Source organism: Grammomys surdaster, unplaced genomic scaffold (genome assembly GCF_004785775.1).
Source record: "Grammomys surdaster isolate TR1022 unplaced genomic scaffold, NIH_TR_1.0 141, whole genome shotgun sequence".
NCBI classification, from domain to species: domain Eukaryota; kingdom Metazoa; phylum Chordata; class Mammalia; order Rodentia; family Muridae; genus Grammomys; species Grammomys surdaster.
Window position 1 is genome coordinate 4,971,855 of NW_021604599.1, and position 16,638 is coordinate 4,988,492.

The window sequence follows — 16,638 nt, forward strand, 5'->3', positions numbered from 1 at the left end:
CTTTAGGTGAATTGAAAATAATACAATTCCCATGTTGCTTTTGAATAGCTCATTAAACAGAATAAATGCAGTCATGGCATTTCTTCACATGTGTACACAATTTATGGTATAATTTACTTATCAACAAGAGTCTGATTCTAAGCTTTCACAATGGTAGAGATTTATTATGTAGATTTGCTTACAAAATCTACAGAAACCCGTTCATGTATTCTAAAAATGAAAGCAGGTGAGGGCTTTGTGACATGATACCCACTGAGGAAGAAATCAACTAAGGGGGACCTGGATTTGTTAACCTAGGACAATGTGTGAGTATCTACCTTTGCTGTTTCTAATTCTGCGTCATAGTAGTGAGGCTTGAATAATATTAGTAAATGTCTTCTTACCTTAAGTGGACTTTTAAACATGATTCTCCAATGTCAACAAGCTTGCTCCAGGTACAAGATGTGAAGGGATCCATGCATTCACATTGAAAGCCTACCACAAGGCAAAGGGCTCCCTCCCACTCTCCTCTGTCTCTGTCTCTGTCTCTGTCTCTGTCTCTCTCCCTCCCTCTCTCTCTGCCATCTGCCCCTCTCTCTCTGATTTTTTTTTTCAAAAACACCAGTCTTTATTGGCCTCGGCTACTTGAGGGGGATGAACCGGGAAGAGTGGGTGGCACCAATACCACCAATACCGGGCCGGCCGTGCTTCACAGGCTTGTAGGTGATGGAGAACTCGCCCAGATAGTGTCCGATCATCTCTGGTTTGATCTCCACTTGGTTGAAGGTCTTGCCGTTGTACACGCCCACCATGCTGCCGACCATCTCAGGCAGAATGATCATGTCCCTCAGGTGGGTCTTCACCACCTCAGGCTTCTCCATGGGCGGTGCCTCCTTCTTGGTCCTTCTCAAGCGCTTGAGAAGGGAGTGCTGCTTCCGCCGCAGGCCGCGGTTTAGGCGCCTTCTCTGGCGGGCACTGTACAACTGCATCAGCTGCTCATAGGACATGTCCAGCAGCTGGTCGAGGTCCACGCCACGATAGGTGAACTTGCGGAAGGTACGCTTCTTCTTCTGCTCCACTTCAGCCATCTCGGCGGGTGCTCGGAAAAGCTCTCTCTGATTTCTTAATAAACAATATTGTTGGAATATCTGTGTGATTTTCTCTTGTACTTTGCAGTTTTGGACAAGTGTCATAAGAGGTAATAGTACCAGTTATATTCCTATTTTATAAAGTGAAAATTAGCTTGAATGAAGACTGCTTAGGCCAAAGTAGTTACCCTACCAAGCAATATAGCTAAGTGGAGTTTATAAGGATCAAACAAAGAAATCATGCTTTTATTTTCTCCCCTTGGTAGTTTCTATTGCGATGACTTAGCTTTTTGTTGGTGGTGTTTGTTTGTTCCCTTTTATTACTGATACTGTCCCTTGTACAGTATATTTTGACCATGGCCCTTCGATTCCTTCCAGATTCTCCTTACCTTCCCGTCAACTCAACTTCACACCCCTCTCTCCTTACAAAGCAAATAGGCAAAAAACAAATAAACAACACACAAAGAACACACAGACACACACACACACACACACACACACACACACACACACACTCTACTCAGCTCATTGATAGTCTGCCTGAAGATGATATGGCTGGAAATCAAGGTAAGAATTTAGTGTTCAGAGCCTTTTTGGCCCCTGAGCAAGACCGTAGAAACAGCAGGCAGCAGAAATGCCAGCTGGATCCAGTCCTCTACACGCTCACCACCAGTCATTTCATATACAACCTCAGGAATTTACAAATCACAGATTTTCCATGGGAATCTGAATGGGCAAAGGAGAGCAGGGACAGCCTGAGTTATTCAGTATAGCTGCCTCAGTGAACTGGGAATTCTGGACTCAGTGATGCAATCCACAGCAGCTTTGCCTTCTTTTCAAAGTCCATTCTAGAAGGCACCATTCTCCAGCAAATGTTTCTCTTTACATACAAAAGTGACTTTCATCAATGCAATTAATATCTACAATGGTTTGTTTAAAATGTTACAAGACTGGGTACCCGTGACAGTTACTTATGTATACCAAATACACAACACCTATAGGAAATGGAAATACACACACACAAAGGAATCAAAGCATATCAAAACAAACAAACAAACAAACCAAACCAAACCAAATCAAATCAAACCACCAACAGCGGAAGAAAGGTAGAGGGGAAGAGACAGCAAAGAACTGTATTCCAGTTCAACTGAAATATCAGCAAAATGCCAATAGTAAATACTTTCCCATTAATAAGTAGTTTGCAATTTAACTAATTAAATTATCCAATCAAAAAACACTGGGTGACAGAAGGGACAAAATAATACATAAAAAAAAAACACAAAAAAAGCAAGACCCCAATAATACACAGTTAAGAAACTGACCTTAGAGGACAGTGAGGGGAGGATGAGGGGTGGAAGCAAATCATAATAACATGTATGTGTGAAAAACGACACTAAAAATTAAAAGGAATTAGCTTTACATATAAGCACACATACAAACTTAAAGTGAAATGGAGGAAAAATATGAAGAATATGCTGTATGTGTGGAAACAGAAGTATAGGAGGGAGATGATATCAGAGATGTAAAGCAAAAACTTTCCAGAGACAAAAGAGCATGTTTTATGGCAAAACAATATCAGTCCACCAGGTAACTGGAAGCACTGTAAACACATACAGCCTCCAACAGCAAGTGACTTAAAATATAGGAAGAAAACATGGGAGAAAATTGGAGGGATCACAAGATAGTAATAAAATCACAGAACTGACTTCAGTAGCACTGTGTCCCTAGATGTTAGAACATTCCAGTCAATATCTCCAAGAAGATTGTTCTTTTGAAGAACACACTAATGTCTCTTAGACACACACACACCCTTCAAAAACATCGGAACAAACAAGGAATGGCCTCCCAACACAGACATGCTAATTTCTGTATGCTGTAAAATTGGGGAAATGTTGGTCAATTCTTCTATTCTTAACTTGAGTCCTCCCTCCCCCTTTTCAGGATAACTCAAAGACTCTTGCATGCTAGAAAGCACTCCATCACTCAGCTATGGTCCAAGCTCCTTAACTTGATTTTAAAGATGCAATTTTTAGATCATACCTTCTTAAGTAGCAGAGAAAAAGATAAGATAAATGGTTTTATTACCACCAGGAAGGACTAGAGTTAATTGACAGCTGGACCTCTAGGTATCTAATTACCGTTAGAGGAGACTATGACTGCAATCAATTACTCCTTAGCCAAGGCGATTATTTTTAGCAGAGACTCTATACTGTTTAATTGGCTTCTGCTTCATAAGTTTATAAAGGTCAAGCCAAGAACTTGCAGAAGAGTTAATTTTACAACTAAAGCCTGTTAGGGTGTTCGATAGGAAGTTACATTCCTCATGACTGACAACATCTGTTTTGAAAAGTATCCAGTAGAGACAATCTTAATCAAACTCTAGAAAAAAAAAAAAAGAATTCTTGTCTGCTTTCTGTGTACAAAAAATACCAAGATGTTTCTTCCATATACCTTGGCTTCCCCACCATGGCCCATCATCAACTTCAACTTGGTTGGTCTGCCATCTTCAAAGATGGATGGCCTTTGGCCAAGGATCCTCCTTTAGATTCCTAAGTTTTTCAAAATCAAAGCATGTCAGTCTTCCCCCCTCCACACACACACACCTTTTTTCCCTCCTCCTCCTCCTCCTCCTCCTCCTCCTCCTCCTCCTCCTGTTTTTCCTCCTCTTCCTACCAGGAAAAAAGTAATGTGATTCTAAACTCTTTAAGGGAAAAAAATCTAAAGCAGTGTACTTCCCAGAGTTTACAACATTCAACAATGTAAAACAATACTCACGGACACAGGAGTCTAAAACAGCCTATCCTCTGTTGTAGACAGACTAAAACTTGTCTGGGATAAAACTGGGTTATTTACAACTGCAGGGCATTTTCTGAGTTCTGGAGGAGCAAGTTCTGTTTTTGTTTTTTTTTAAATTAGTTTTTCTTAAAATCCCAAGTTTCAGGTGAAAGATGCTAAGTAAGGAGCTGTACAACTTTTCTTCAGTGTTTTCTGTGTCGATGTGAGAAGTCTTGTTCATTACACTGCTCTCTGTTCTCTTTGTGAAAATTCAAAAGATATTCTATGTATTTCTGCTTTCCATGAATAACTGAGACATACTTCAAGCTACTGTGCACCAGCATATGATTCTGTTTATCTGTTTTATATATCCAGCCTATCTGACAGAGAGATCTGATGCAAATTGATTGTCAATTTCTAGAAATTCAAAAAGTCATAATACTATGTAAGATGTAATTTTGTGTACTTGTCTTGATGCAGAGTCATATAAACAACTGATTAAAACAGTGGGAAGCCTGAGTTCACTAGCCAGGGTCTCAATTTGCTAACTGAGTGACTTTGGATGAATTAATTCTTCAGGTTTTTATATTTCAGTTACTTGTGTGGTCTAGGGGAGAGACGAGTCGAATCTTTCTGATGGCTTACTCTGAGTTCTACATGCAAAATAGAGTATGTTGTGACGCATGCAGTTCTTTACACATGAGATTCTCTGTGTGTCTTTGTCTCTTTTTATATCTTTCCCTCTCTTCCTTCTTCTCCCCCCAATTTCTCTTTCCTTTCCTTTTCCCCTCTCTCTCTTCCTCTCATCCTTTTCATTCCTTTTTTCCTCTCTCCTTTTCTCTCTTTCTCTCTTCTCCCTTTCTTTCCTCCCTTCTCCCCCTCTCTCTTCTCCTTATGTTTTTCTGATGGTATAAACTAATTTTCAAAGACTATAGATCTTTATCTTTTATGACACTTCTCCACATATCTCGTAGCCAGGAACTCGAGTCAGGTGTTAACATGTCTTAACACCTGACTCGTGTTCCTGGCTACGAGATATTCCAACCCTTAAGCTTTGCGTGTCAGACATCTTTCAAAGTATCTGAAGCATTTTAACATGTTTTAAAATCTAATCACCATATGATAATTTTACAAATAAAGATATTTAAAATAAAAATATATAAGAAAGTAGTAACATCTGTCCAAAGTTTTAATAAAAAAGATGGTGCAGCTGTCAGGATGTATGACAAAAATAAAGGGGGGGGGGGTAAGATTTGTTTTGTTTGTTTATTCTTGTTTTTTATTTTCCTGGTTTTTGACATAAGTGTTCAGAGTAAGAGGAGCAAGTGATGGTGGCGAACCAGAAAACAAGCCCTCAGCTGACCCCAGGAGCCAGACAGCTGAGTCTTGAGTTTTCTCAGCCATACAACTGTGAGAAAGAAAGGAATCACATCTTTCTTACATTATATATTTGTGAGTGCTATTTTTTTCCTGTTATGCCGAAAGCAAAGTTGTTGAGCAGACATGTTTATGCACGGAAATTATTCCCTTGTGTGTATAGGTACCTTAAAATAAAACTGAAACAAGCATAAAAATGTTAGAATTGAGGTAAATAATTATCTACTTTGAAAACTCTAAATCCTTACGCTTTAAAAAATAACACTGTTTTCACGTCAATTCCCCTAAGTCCAATAAATTCTCTTTTCCCCTATATTTAAATATAATTATTTTATATCATGAGTGAGCATCCATATACCCAATGCCTATATCAACAGATTTTTGATCATTAATATTTTGTTTTACCGCACACACCCCTTCTTATGATTCTACCCTTCTGGCCTTTCCCCCAACCTATCTTTTGGGATTTCTTTAATGCACTTCAAAGTAAGTTGTTGTAGAATGTGACCATTGTAAAAACATTTATTTTTGGATCATCTGTTTTTATACTGAGTTAGTTTAGATTCTGGGTGTACAAATATAAAAAAGGAACTGATTCATAAACACATACCTGTCTATTGATCCACTACATTGCCTATCAGACTGTGACTTTATATTTCATCTTCAACTCAACACCTTTTGTCTAGGTTATTACCTATGCTATAAAAATTAAATTAGAAAATCTTGTAATGCCAGGGCTGGAGAGATGGCTCAGTGTCATGGAATGCTTGCTGGGGAAGCATGCAGACCTGAGCTTGGATCCCCAGAATCTACAGAAAAAGTCAAGTGTGGCAGGACATATCATAGCTCTGAGCTGGGATCAGGAGAATCCTTGGGTCAGCCAATCTTGTCAGTTCATGAGCTCTAGGCTAAGTTTCTGTCTCAAAAACTGAAATGGAAAGTCACTGAGGAAGGCACCTGTAAGGAACCTACAGCCTCCACATGCACATGATGGGTGCACATACTTGGTGTGCACAAACACAGAGTATTTTTTAAAAAAAACATAATTCTGTTCTCTCAAGTCATCGATAAAAATTGTCCCTAAATGACAGAGCTTTGCCTACCTTCAGGACGGTTCTCTCTGAAATGTGAGTATAATCTGCAGCTTCTAGTTACTGGTACGAGGCCCTGGATTTGACTATCAATACCAAAGGGAAAAGATAAACATTATGATGCAGTTCTGGCTCAGTTCCTAGGATCCTCTGAAAAATTCTAGTGAATATGTCTCAGAATGTTATCGCTGAGGACTGAGAAGGGATGTGGCCGCCATTTTGGCTCCAGACCGATGCATTTCTACACTGGGCAGTAGCCTACCTTGGCATCTGCTGAGCACATATCTGAGTCAAAAGTTTCCCTGTAAAGATACGCAAAAGTGTGGGCTAAAAAAAATTATGAGAAGCATCCATCGAGCTACAGGTGTGGGCTAGGCATATCAGTAGGAAATAAACATCAAGTATTTGCACACATATATCCAGGAGAAATCTTTTATCTGGAGTTTGTGAAGAAGTACAAATTGGTTTGAAAGGGCACACTCCTTGATGGAAAAAGAATCATCAATAGGTAGGGAAAGATTTCAATGTCACGAATGATCTGGAAAATGAAAAATTAATCATTGTGCACATAGAAGAATGCGGGAATATCAAGATGTGACATATACTGGTAAAGCATCTGAAACAACTTGACCAGTCCTATGCTCCTGATTAGGAAAACTGTTTGGCAAGTTTAAACAAACACATAATTCATGGGTGTCTGAATAGTTTATGAAAATTCACTGAGCTGTATACTCGGGATTTTTCTTGTTATATTTTGAACTTACTTAGAAAATGAGATATGTTTTCAGAATTTTTACTTGATCATGAAATACTTAGCTCTTAAAAACTCAGTGGGAAAGTATTCTATCATTCCTCAGGAAATATGCATGCACTGAGTCAGAAAATGAAAGAAATAAGTAAGTATGTCATGAATTTTGATATAGTTTTGTTTCCCATAGAGCTGATCAATTTTGAGTGCTCACATATCCTGTTTATTTTAATAATTGATTTCTTTGAATCTCATGATCCAGATTAAGTAATTTGATCCTGCCAATAAAATGAAGATAGCCTTCTGATCCAATCTTGCTTTCTTTTTTTCTTTGATCTTCCTTTCCTTATTTATCTCTCTTTCAATATTTTTGTTTTCTCAGGAATTGTCTGATTTTTACATTGACAGCCAAGATTTTACTGTGACACATCTTACAGTGGATGGTGCAGGGGGTTGGTCTATGGGAAAAAACAAATTAGGCTGTAGTTTGATGGCAGTTGTCTTCTTTCTTGGGTGGAACAATGGCCTTAATTTGTTCTGGCTGTAGGTAATCTTTCTATCTCCCTTGAAGATAGTGACCCTGCAGGAGCAGCAAACTCATCTATGCCTTAGAGTAGAGCCAAGATGACTCTCTCATTGAGGACAGTAGCAACATCTGTGTCCTATGAAAGTGAGCTTGCTTTATATAATTAATTATATAATTTCCTATAGAAACATTTCTGTGCATGCATTTTTGAGTTGCTTTTAAGGGCCTCACATTTTTAATATAGGCAGAGCTCATATAATATGTGCTATATAGCAAGATAAAAATTCAAATTACTTGAGAGTAGGCACTTAGCCAATATGCACACTTAAGGCTGTGTTACTTTGAAGCGAAATGTCCGTCGCTACCCATCTGATCTTCATAAACCTCAGTGTACATTTGAACTGCTTGTTAAAGTGTAATCTGCCCCGTGGCCTCTCACGCTGCACATTACCCTTCTCAACACCCTTTCTCTAGAATCTCCTCTCTTGTTTATTCCTAGCAGAGTACCAGATGATTGAGCACCCAAACCATTCATCTATTAATTTATTTATTCATAGCTTATCAAATATTTATTGATAGCTTACACTGTGCCAGTAATAGTGCAAGCTGTTGCAGATAATTGGAATGAGGTCACAGGCTTGGGCTTCTGGAAGGCCTGAGTCCAGTAATCAAGGCCAATAGATAATACTGAAATGAAGTGAGCTAAGGTCTGTAATATAAGAATCTACCCAGGAAACAAGGTGGTGAGAGACAGGATTTAGCTTGGCTGCCTTAGTGAGGAAGGTCAGGAGGATGCAGTAGTCAGGGGGGTGGGGCAGTCAGAGGGTTGAGGTGGTCAGGAGGATGGAGCCATCAGTGGGACGGGGTAGTTAGGAGGATTTGGTGGCAATGAGGCTGTTTGTATATTTGCAGAGGTGACTCCCTGGTGTTGGAGTTGGAAAAGGAGACATTCACCTGTTATGGTGGGTGGTGAGCCCAGTGTGATAGTATTGCAGCCCATAGGAATTAACACAATGAGGACTTGAGTTGCTTGTTACTGACAGATTAGAAAGGATGGGAAAGGGGTAAAGTCAGTACCAGTGGCCAATACCGTTTGTATAAAGGGCTCAGAAGCGGTCACTGTTTTCCCCCATAACTCTATTTCCTCCTAACAATCTATTATAGCAGTTACTATTATTTCCTTTTCACAGACAAAGAAATTGAAGAGCTTCAACATTTACAGTTGCTCCTATATGATAAGTTGTGATAGTGTATTTGAATTCTTATTCTTATTAACATTTTGGAGAAAAAACGATCTTGGAAGCTCTCTGCCAATGAACATGAACTCAATTCTCTATATTACAGAGAGGTTTCTGAGACTTGTAAGAAGGATAGGGTAATAACAAATAGTGTATGTTAGCCCATGTACACACACTCACAGGGAGAGGCCATTTCAGGAGGCCATTTTAAAGCAGTGAGATAAGTTATTTGTCTGCTCCCAGTCTTGTTTCAAAATTAATGTAATTAGGCTTACAATGCCTAAGTAAGACACAGGAAGCTTGGCTATCACTAGTTCTAAAAGAAAAGGCAAAAAAGGTAATAACATAAAAATAATAGGAGTATTATGTACTGGCAGTGCCCTTTAAATCTATGCTTTTCAGTCACCAAAATATGGATAGAAAAAGGATCAACTCACAGTCTCCCCAAGATTATATATAGGGAGGCTAGACAGTTGGTGCAGTAGTTAAGAGCACTTATTCTTGCAGAGGACTTGCATTGGTTCTCAGCTCCCAGAAGACAGTTCACAAATGTCTGTAACTCTAGTTTCAGTTGATCTAACGCCCTCTTCTGGACTGAGTAGACACCAGGAAGGCATGTGGAATATATACATGGATGCAAGTCAAACACACATACACATAAAAACAACAAAACAAAAACATGTAGAAGGAATGGAGAACAAAAGAAAGGTATTGTCTTAGGGTTTCACTACTGTGAACAGATACTATGACCAAGGCAAGTCTTAGAAGGACAACATTTAATTGAGGCTGGCTTACAGGTTCAGAGGTTAAGTCCATTATCATCAAGGCAGGAGTATGGCACATCCAGGTAAATGTGGAGCTGAGAGTTAAGGAGCTAAGAGTTCCACCTCATGTTCCAAAGGCAGCTAACGGACGACTGACTTCCAGGCAGCTAGGATACAGGTATTAAGGCCCACACCCACCGTGATACACCTACTCCAGCAAGGCTACACCCCCTAATAATGTCACTCCCTGGGCCAAACATATACAAACCATCATAAGTGTGTAGGAAGACAGATGGATATTTGATACATTTCTGATGACTTTGTATGGAATAGAGGTAGAGATTATAACGGCAAAGCTTGAAGCCAGTATTCTATCAACATTTTTGTCCTAGCTTTAGGCTAGCTATTGGGCTGAAGAGAGTTGAAATTAAGCTCCTAGATTTTTTTCCATCCAGTTAAATGGGCAGTCACATGGTTTAACTGCCAACTGATCCAGAAATATAATTGACATTTCCTTACAAAAATGGTGATGAGAAAGACTATTAATTGCCAGTCTCTCTTTATTTTATGCACTCAAGCATCCCTATTTTGCTCTAAATTAATTTATACTTACAGGATTCAAGGCTCACACACCTTTGGTAAATCAGTATTACTGTAAGGATTAAAATTTTCAACTGTACTAGTGTCAATATGGCCAGATAACTACCAAACGTTCTGGTCCATATGGCATGATCAAGTAAGCTCTACTTTAGAAAAATTATAAAGCAGGTATAACCAAATGACTACCTCAGCCACAACTCATGAGGACACATAGAGGGTTCTGTGTGAGCAGAGTGGAGCCTTGTTGTGAAACATAATCAGACACCAATGTGTCTGCAGTAGGTAATGTAATATATGCAAATGTTTGACATTCTTTGAAGTTCTTTTTTTTTACATTTTTTTATTGGATATTTTATTTACATTTCATATGTTATCCCCTTACCCCATTCCCCCCACCACCCAGGAACCCCCTATCCCATCACCCTTCCTCCTGCTTCTCTGCTGATGTGCTCCTACCTACCCCCCCACTCCCACCTCCCCACCCTCAACTTCCCACCCACTGGGGCATCCATCCTTCATGAGACCAAGGATCTCTTCTCCCACCTATGCCTGACAAGGCCATCCTCCCTTACATACACAGCTGGAGCCATGGATCCCTCTCTAAGTGCTCCCAGGCTGGTGGTTTAGACCCTGGGAGCTCTGGTTGGTTGGTATTGTTGCTCTCCTCATGGGGCCGCAAATCCTTTCAGCTCCTACAGTCTTCACTCTAACTCCTCCATTGGGAACCCCCATGATCAGTTCAATGGTTAGCTGTGAGCATCGGCCTCTGAATATGTCAGACTTTTGCAGACCTCTAAGGAGAAATCTCTATCAGGCTCTTGTCAGCATGCACTTCCTGAATTCCACATCAGCATCTACCTTTGGTGACTGCACATGGGATGGATACCCATGTGGAATGGTCTCCTCCTTCAGTTTCTGTCCCTCACTTTCTCTCCATATTTGCTCCCTTGAGTATTTTGTTACTCCTTCTAAGAAGGACCTAAGCACCCCTACTTGGTCTTCCTTCTTCATGAGCTTCATGTGGCCTGTGAGTTGAATCTTGGGTATTTCAAGGTTCTGGGCTAATATCCAATAATCAGTGAGTGAATACCATGTGTGTTCTTTTGTGATTGGCTTACCTCACTCAGGATGATAATTTCTAGTTCCATCCATTTACCTAGGAACCTCTCGAATTCATTGTTTTTAATAACTGAGTAATACTCCATTGTGTAAATGTACCACATTTTTTGTATCAATTCCTCAGTTGAAGGACATCTGGATTCTTTCCAGCTCCGGGCTATTATAAATAAGGCTGCTATGAACATAGTAGAGCATATGTCCTTGTTATATGTTAGAGCATCTTCTGAGTATATGCCCAGGAGTGATATAGCTGGATCCTCAGGTAATGCTATGTCCAATTTTCTGAGGAACCGCCACACTGATTTCCAAAGTGGTTGCACCATCTTGCAGTCCCACCAACAATGGAGGAGTGTTCCTCTTTCTCCACACCCTTGCCAGCATCTAGTATCTGAGTTTTTAATCTTAGCCATTCTGACTGGTGTGAGATGGAATCTCAGGGTTGTTTTGATTTGCATTTCCCTGATGACTAAGGATGCTGAACATTTCTTTTGGTGCTTCTTGACCATTCGAGTTTCCTCAGTTGAAAATTCTTTGTTAAGCTCTATACCCCATTTTTTAAATAGGGTTATTTGGTTGTCTGGAGTCTATTTTTGAGTATATATTTTGTATATATTAGATATTAACCCTCTATCAGATGAAGGATTGGTAAAGATCTTTTCCCAATTTGCTGGTTGTCGTTTTGTCCTATTGACAGTGTCCTTTGCCTTACAGAAACTTTGCAATTTTATGAAGTCCCATTTGTCAGTTCTTGATCCTAGAGCATAAGCCATTGGTGTTCTGTTCGGGAACTTTTCCCCTGTGCCCAAGTATTCGAGGTTCTTCCCCACCTTCTCTTCTATTAGTTTCAGTGTATCTAGTTTTATGTGGAGGTCCTTTATCCACTTAGACTTGAGCTTCGTACAAGGAGATAAGAATGGATCGATTTGCATTCTTCTACATGTTGTCCTCCAGTTGAACCAGCACCATTTGTTGAAAATGCTGTTCTTTTTCCACTGGACAGTTTTAGCTCCTTTGTCAAAGGTCAAGTGACCATAGGTATGTGGGTTCATTTCTGGGTCTTCAATTCTATTCCATTGATCTTCTGACCCGTCTCTGTACCAATACCATGCAGTTTTTATCACTATTGCTCTGTAGTACAGCTTGAGGTCAGGGATGGTGATTCCTCTAGAAGTTCTTTTATTGTTGAGAATAGTTTTCGCTATCCTGGGTTTTTGTTATTCCAAATGAATTTGAGAATTTCCTTTTCTAACTCTGTGAAGAATTGAGTTGGGATTTTAATGGGGATTGCATTGATTCTGTAGATTGCTTTTGGAAAGATGGCCATTTTTATTATATTAATCCTGTCAATCTATAAGCATGGGAGAGCTTTCCATCTTCTGAGATCTTCTTCAATTTCTTTCTTCAGAGACTTGAAGTTCTTGTCATACAGGTCTTTCACTTGCTTGGTTAGAGTCACACCAAGGTATTTTATATTATTTGTGGCTATTGTGAAGGATGTCATTTCCATGATTTCTTTTTCAGTCTGTTTATCTTTCATGTAGAGTAAGGCTACTGATTTGTTTGAGTTGATTTTATAACCAGCCACTTTGCTGAAGTTGTTTATCAGGTTTAGGAGTTCTCTGGTGGAAGTTTTGGGGTCACTTAAGTATACTATCATATCATCTGCAAATAGTGAGATTTTGACTTCTTCCTTTCCTATTTGTATCCCTTTGACTTCTTTTTGTTGTCTAATTGCTCTGGCTAGGACTTCCAGTACTATATTGAATAGGTAGGGAGAAAGTGGGCAGCCTTGTCTAGTCCCTGATCTTAGTGGGATTGCTTCAAGTTTCTCTCCATTTAGTTTGATGTTGGCTACTGGTTTGCTGTATATTGCTTTTACTATGTTTAGGTATGGGCCTTGAATTCCTGATCTTTCTAAGACTTTTATCATGAAGGGATATTGAAATTTTTCAAATGCTTTCTCAGCATCTAGTGAGATGATCATGTGTGTTTTTTTCTTTGTGTTTGTTTATATAGTGAATTACATTGATAGACTTCCGAATATTGAACCATCCCTGCATTCCTGGGATAAAACTTACTTTATCATGATGGATGATTGTTTGATGTGTTCTTGGATTCGGTTTGCTAGAATTTTATTGAGTATTTTTGCATCGATGTTCATAAGGGAGATTGGTCTGAAATTCTCTTTCTTTGTTTGGTCTTTGTGAGGTTTGGGTATGAGTGTAATTGTAGTTTCATAGAACGAATTGGGTAGTGTTCCTTCTGTTTCTATTTTGTGGATTAGTTTGAAGAGAATTGGTATTAGGTCTTCCTTGAAGGTCTGATAGAATTCTGTGCTAAAACCATCTGGACCTTGGCTTTTTTTGGTGGGGAGATTTTTAATGACTGCTGCTATTTCCTTAGGGGTTATGGGACTGTTTAGATGGTTTATTTTCTCCTGATTTGACTTTGGTACCTGGTATCTGTCTAGGAAGTTGCTCATTTCATCCAGGTTTTCCAATGTTGTTGAGTATAGGCCTTTGTAGTAGGACCTGATGATTTTTTGAATTTCCTCAGTTTCTGTTGTTATGTCTCCCTTTTCAGTTCTGATTTTATTAATTTGGATACTGTCTCTGTGCCCTCTGGTTAATCTGGCAAAGGGTTTATCTGTCTTGTTGACTTTTCTCAAAGAACCAGCTCCTGGTTTTGTTGCTATTTTGTATTGTTCTTTCTGTTTCTATTTGGTTGATTTCAGCCCTGAGTTTGATTATTTCCTGCTGTCTACTCCTCTTGGGGGTATTTGCTTCTTTTTGTTCTAGAGCTTTCAGGTGTGCTGTCAAGTTGCTAGTGTATGCTCTCTCCAATTTCTTTTTGTAGGCACTTAGAACTATGAGTTTTCCTCTTAGCACTGCTTTCATGGAGTCCCACAAGTTTTGGTATGATGTGTCTTCATTTTCATTAAATTCTAAAAAGTCTTTAATTTCTTTCTTTATTTCTTCCTTGACTAAGTCATCATTGAGTAGAGAGTTGTTCAGTTTCCATGTGTACGTGGGTTTTCCATTGTTTTTGTCATTATTAAAGACCAGTCTTAGTCCGTGGTGATCTGATAAGATGCAAGGGATTATTTCAATCTTTTTGTATCTGTAGAGGCTTGTTTTGTGACCAATTATATGGTCTATTTTGGAGAAGGTACCATGAGGTGCTGAGAAAAAGGTATATTCTTTTGTTTTAGGATGAAATGTTCTACAGATATCTGTTAAATCCATTTGGTTCATAACTTCTGTTAATTTCAAAGTGTCTCGGTTTAGTTTCTGTTTCCATGATCTGTCCATTGCTGAAAGTGGGGTGTTGAAATTCCTCACTATTATTGTGTGAGGTGTAATGTGTGTTTTGAGCTTTAGTAAAGTTTCTTTTATGTATGTAGGTGCCCTTGCATTTGGAGCATAGATGTTCAGAATTGAGAGTTCATCTTTGTAGATTTTTCCTTTGATGAGTATGAAGTGTCCTTCCTTATCTTGTTTGATTATTTTTGGTTGAAAGTCGATTTTATTTGATATTAGAATGGCTACTCCAGCTTGTTTCTTGGGACCATTTGCTTGGAAAATTGTTTTCCATCCTTTTACTCTGAGGTAGTGTCTGTCTTTGTCACTGAGGTGCGTGCAACAAAATTCTGGGTCCTGTTTGTGTATCCAGTCTGATAGTCTGCGTCTTTTTTATTGGAGAATTGAGTCCATTGATGTTAAGAGATATTAAGGAAAAATGATTGTGGCTTCCTGTTATTTTTGTTATTAGAGGTAGAACTATGTTTGTATAGCTATCTTCTTTTGGGATTGTTAGAAGATTACTTCCTTGCTTTTTCTAGGTTGTAGTTTCCCTCCTTGTCTTGGCGTTTTCCATCAATTATCCTTTGAAGTGCTGGGTTTGTGGGAAGATATTGTGCAAATTTGGTTTTGTCATGGAGTAACTTGGTTTCACCATCTATAGTGATTGATAGTTTTGCTGGGTATAATAGTCTGGGCTGGCATTTGTGTTCTCTTAGTGTCTGTATGATGTCAGTCCAGGCTCTTCTGGCTTTTATAGTCTCTGGTAAGAAGCCTGGTGTAATTTTTATAGGTCTGCCTTTATATGTTACTTGACCTTTTTCCCTTACTGCTTTTAGTATTCTTTCTTAGTTTTGTGCATTTGATGTTTTGATTATTATGTGACGGGAGGAATTTCTTTTCTGGTCTAGTCTACTTGGTGTTCTGTAGGCTTCTTGTATGTTTATGGGCACCTCATTCTTTAGGTTAGGGAAGTTTTCCTCAATAATTTTGTTGAAGATATTTACTGGCCCTTTAAGTTGGGAATCTTTACTCTCATCTATACCTATTATCCTTAGGTTTGGTCTTCTCATTGTGTCCTGGATTTTCTGGATGTTTTAGGTTAGGAGTTTTTTGCATTTTGCATTTTCTTTGACAGTTGTTTCAATGTTTTCAATGGTATCTTCTGTACATGAGATTCTCTCTCCTATCTCTTGTATTCAGTTGGTGATGCTTGCGTCTATGACTCCTGATCTCTTTCCTAGGTTTTCTATCTTCAGGGTTGTCTCTCTTTGAGATTTCTTTATTGTTTCTATTTCCATTTTCAGATCCTGAATGGTTTTCTTTAATTCCTTCATTGTATTTTCTTGCAGTTCTTTAAGGGATTTCTGTGATTCTGCTTTAAGGGCTTCTACCTGTTTGCCTGTGCTCTCCTGTACTTCTTTAAGGGAGTTACTTATGTCCTTCTTAAAATCCTCTATCATCATCATGAGAAGTGATTTTAATTCTGAATCTTGCTTTTCCAGTGTGTTGGAGTGTCCAGGGCTTGCTATAGTGGGAGAACTGGGTACTGATGATGGCAAGTAACTTTGGTTTCTGTTGCTCATGTTCTTGCGCTTGCCTTTCGCCATCTGGTTAACTCTAGTGTTACCTGCCCTCACTGTGTCTGACTGGAGTCTGTATTTCCAGTTATCTTGCTTGTGTCAGAACTCCTCAGAGTCCAGATGTCTCTGTGGTCTTGTGATCCTAAGCTCCTGGGTAGAAGAACTCCTGGGACTCAGGCTGCCTCTGGGATGTGTAAATCCTGCTGCTCTGAGTGCAGTGATTCCTCTTGGATGGCTCAGGATCCAGTATCTCCACAGGAGCATACCAGCTATATGTCTGCCCCAGCCAAAAGGACCAGGCAGGGTTGAAGTTCTTTGTGATGCCATTTTTGCACAACCATTTTCTTATTAAAGTTCACCTTGATTATAATTAGAAAAAATATAGTTACTTCAAAATTGGCATGATTTTAAAAATTAAAAATGAAACAAATTAAAATATTTTTATTTATGG

General features: G+C 39.0%; 1 pseudogene; it reads right to left on the bottom strand.

Annotated features, from left to right (window-relative positions):
• Positions 1-620: 620 nt before the first annotated feature.
• LOC114618389 lies at positions 621-1,083 on the bottom strand (annotated as a pseudogene).
• Between the last annotated feature and the right edge of the window lie 15,555 nt (positions 1,084-16,638).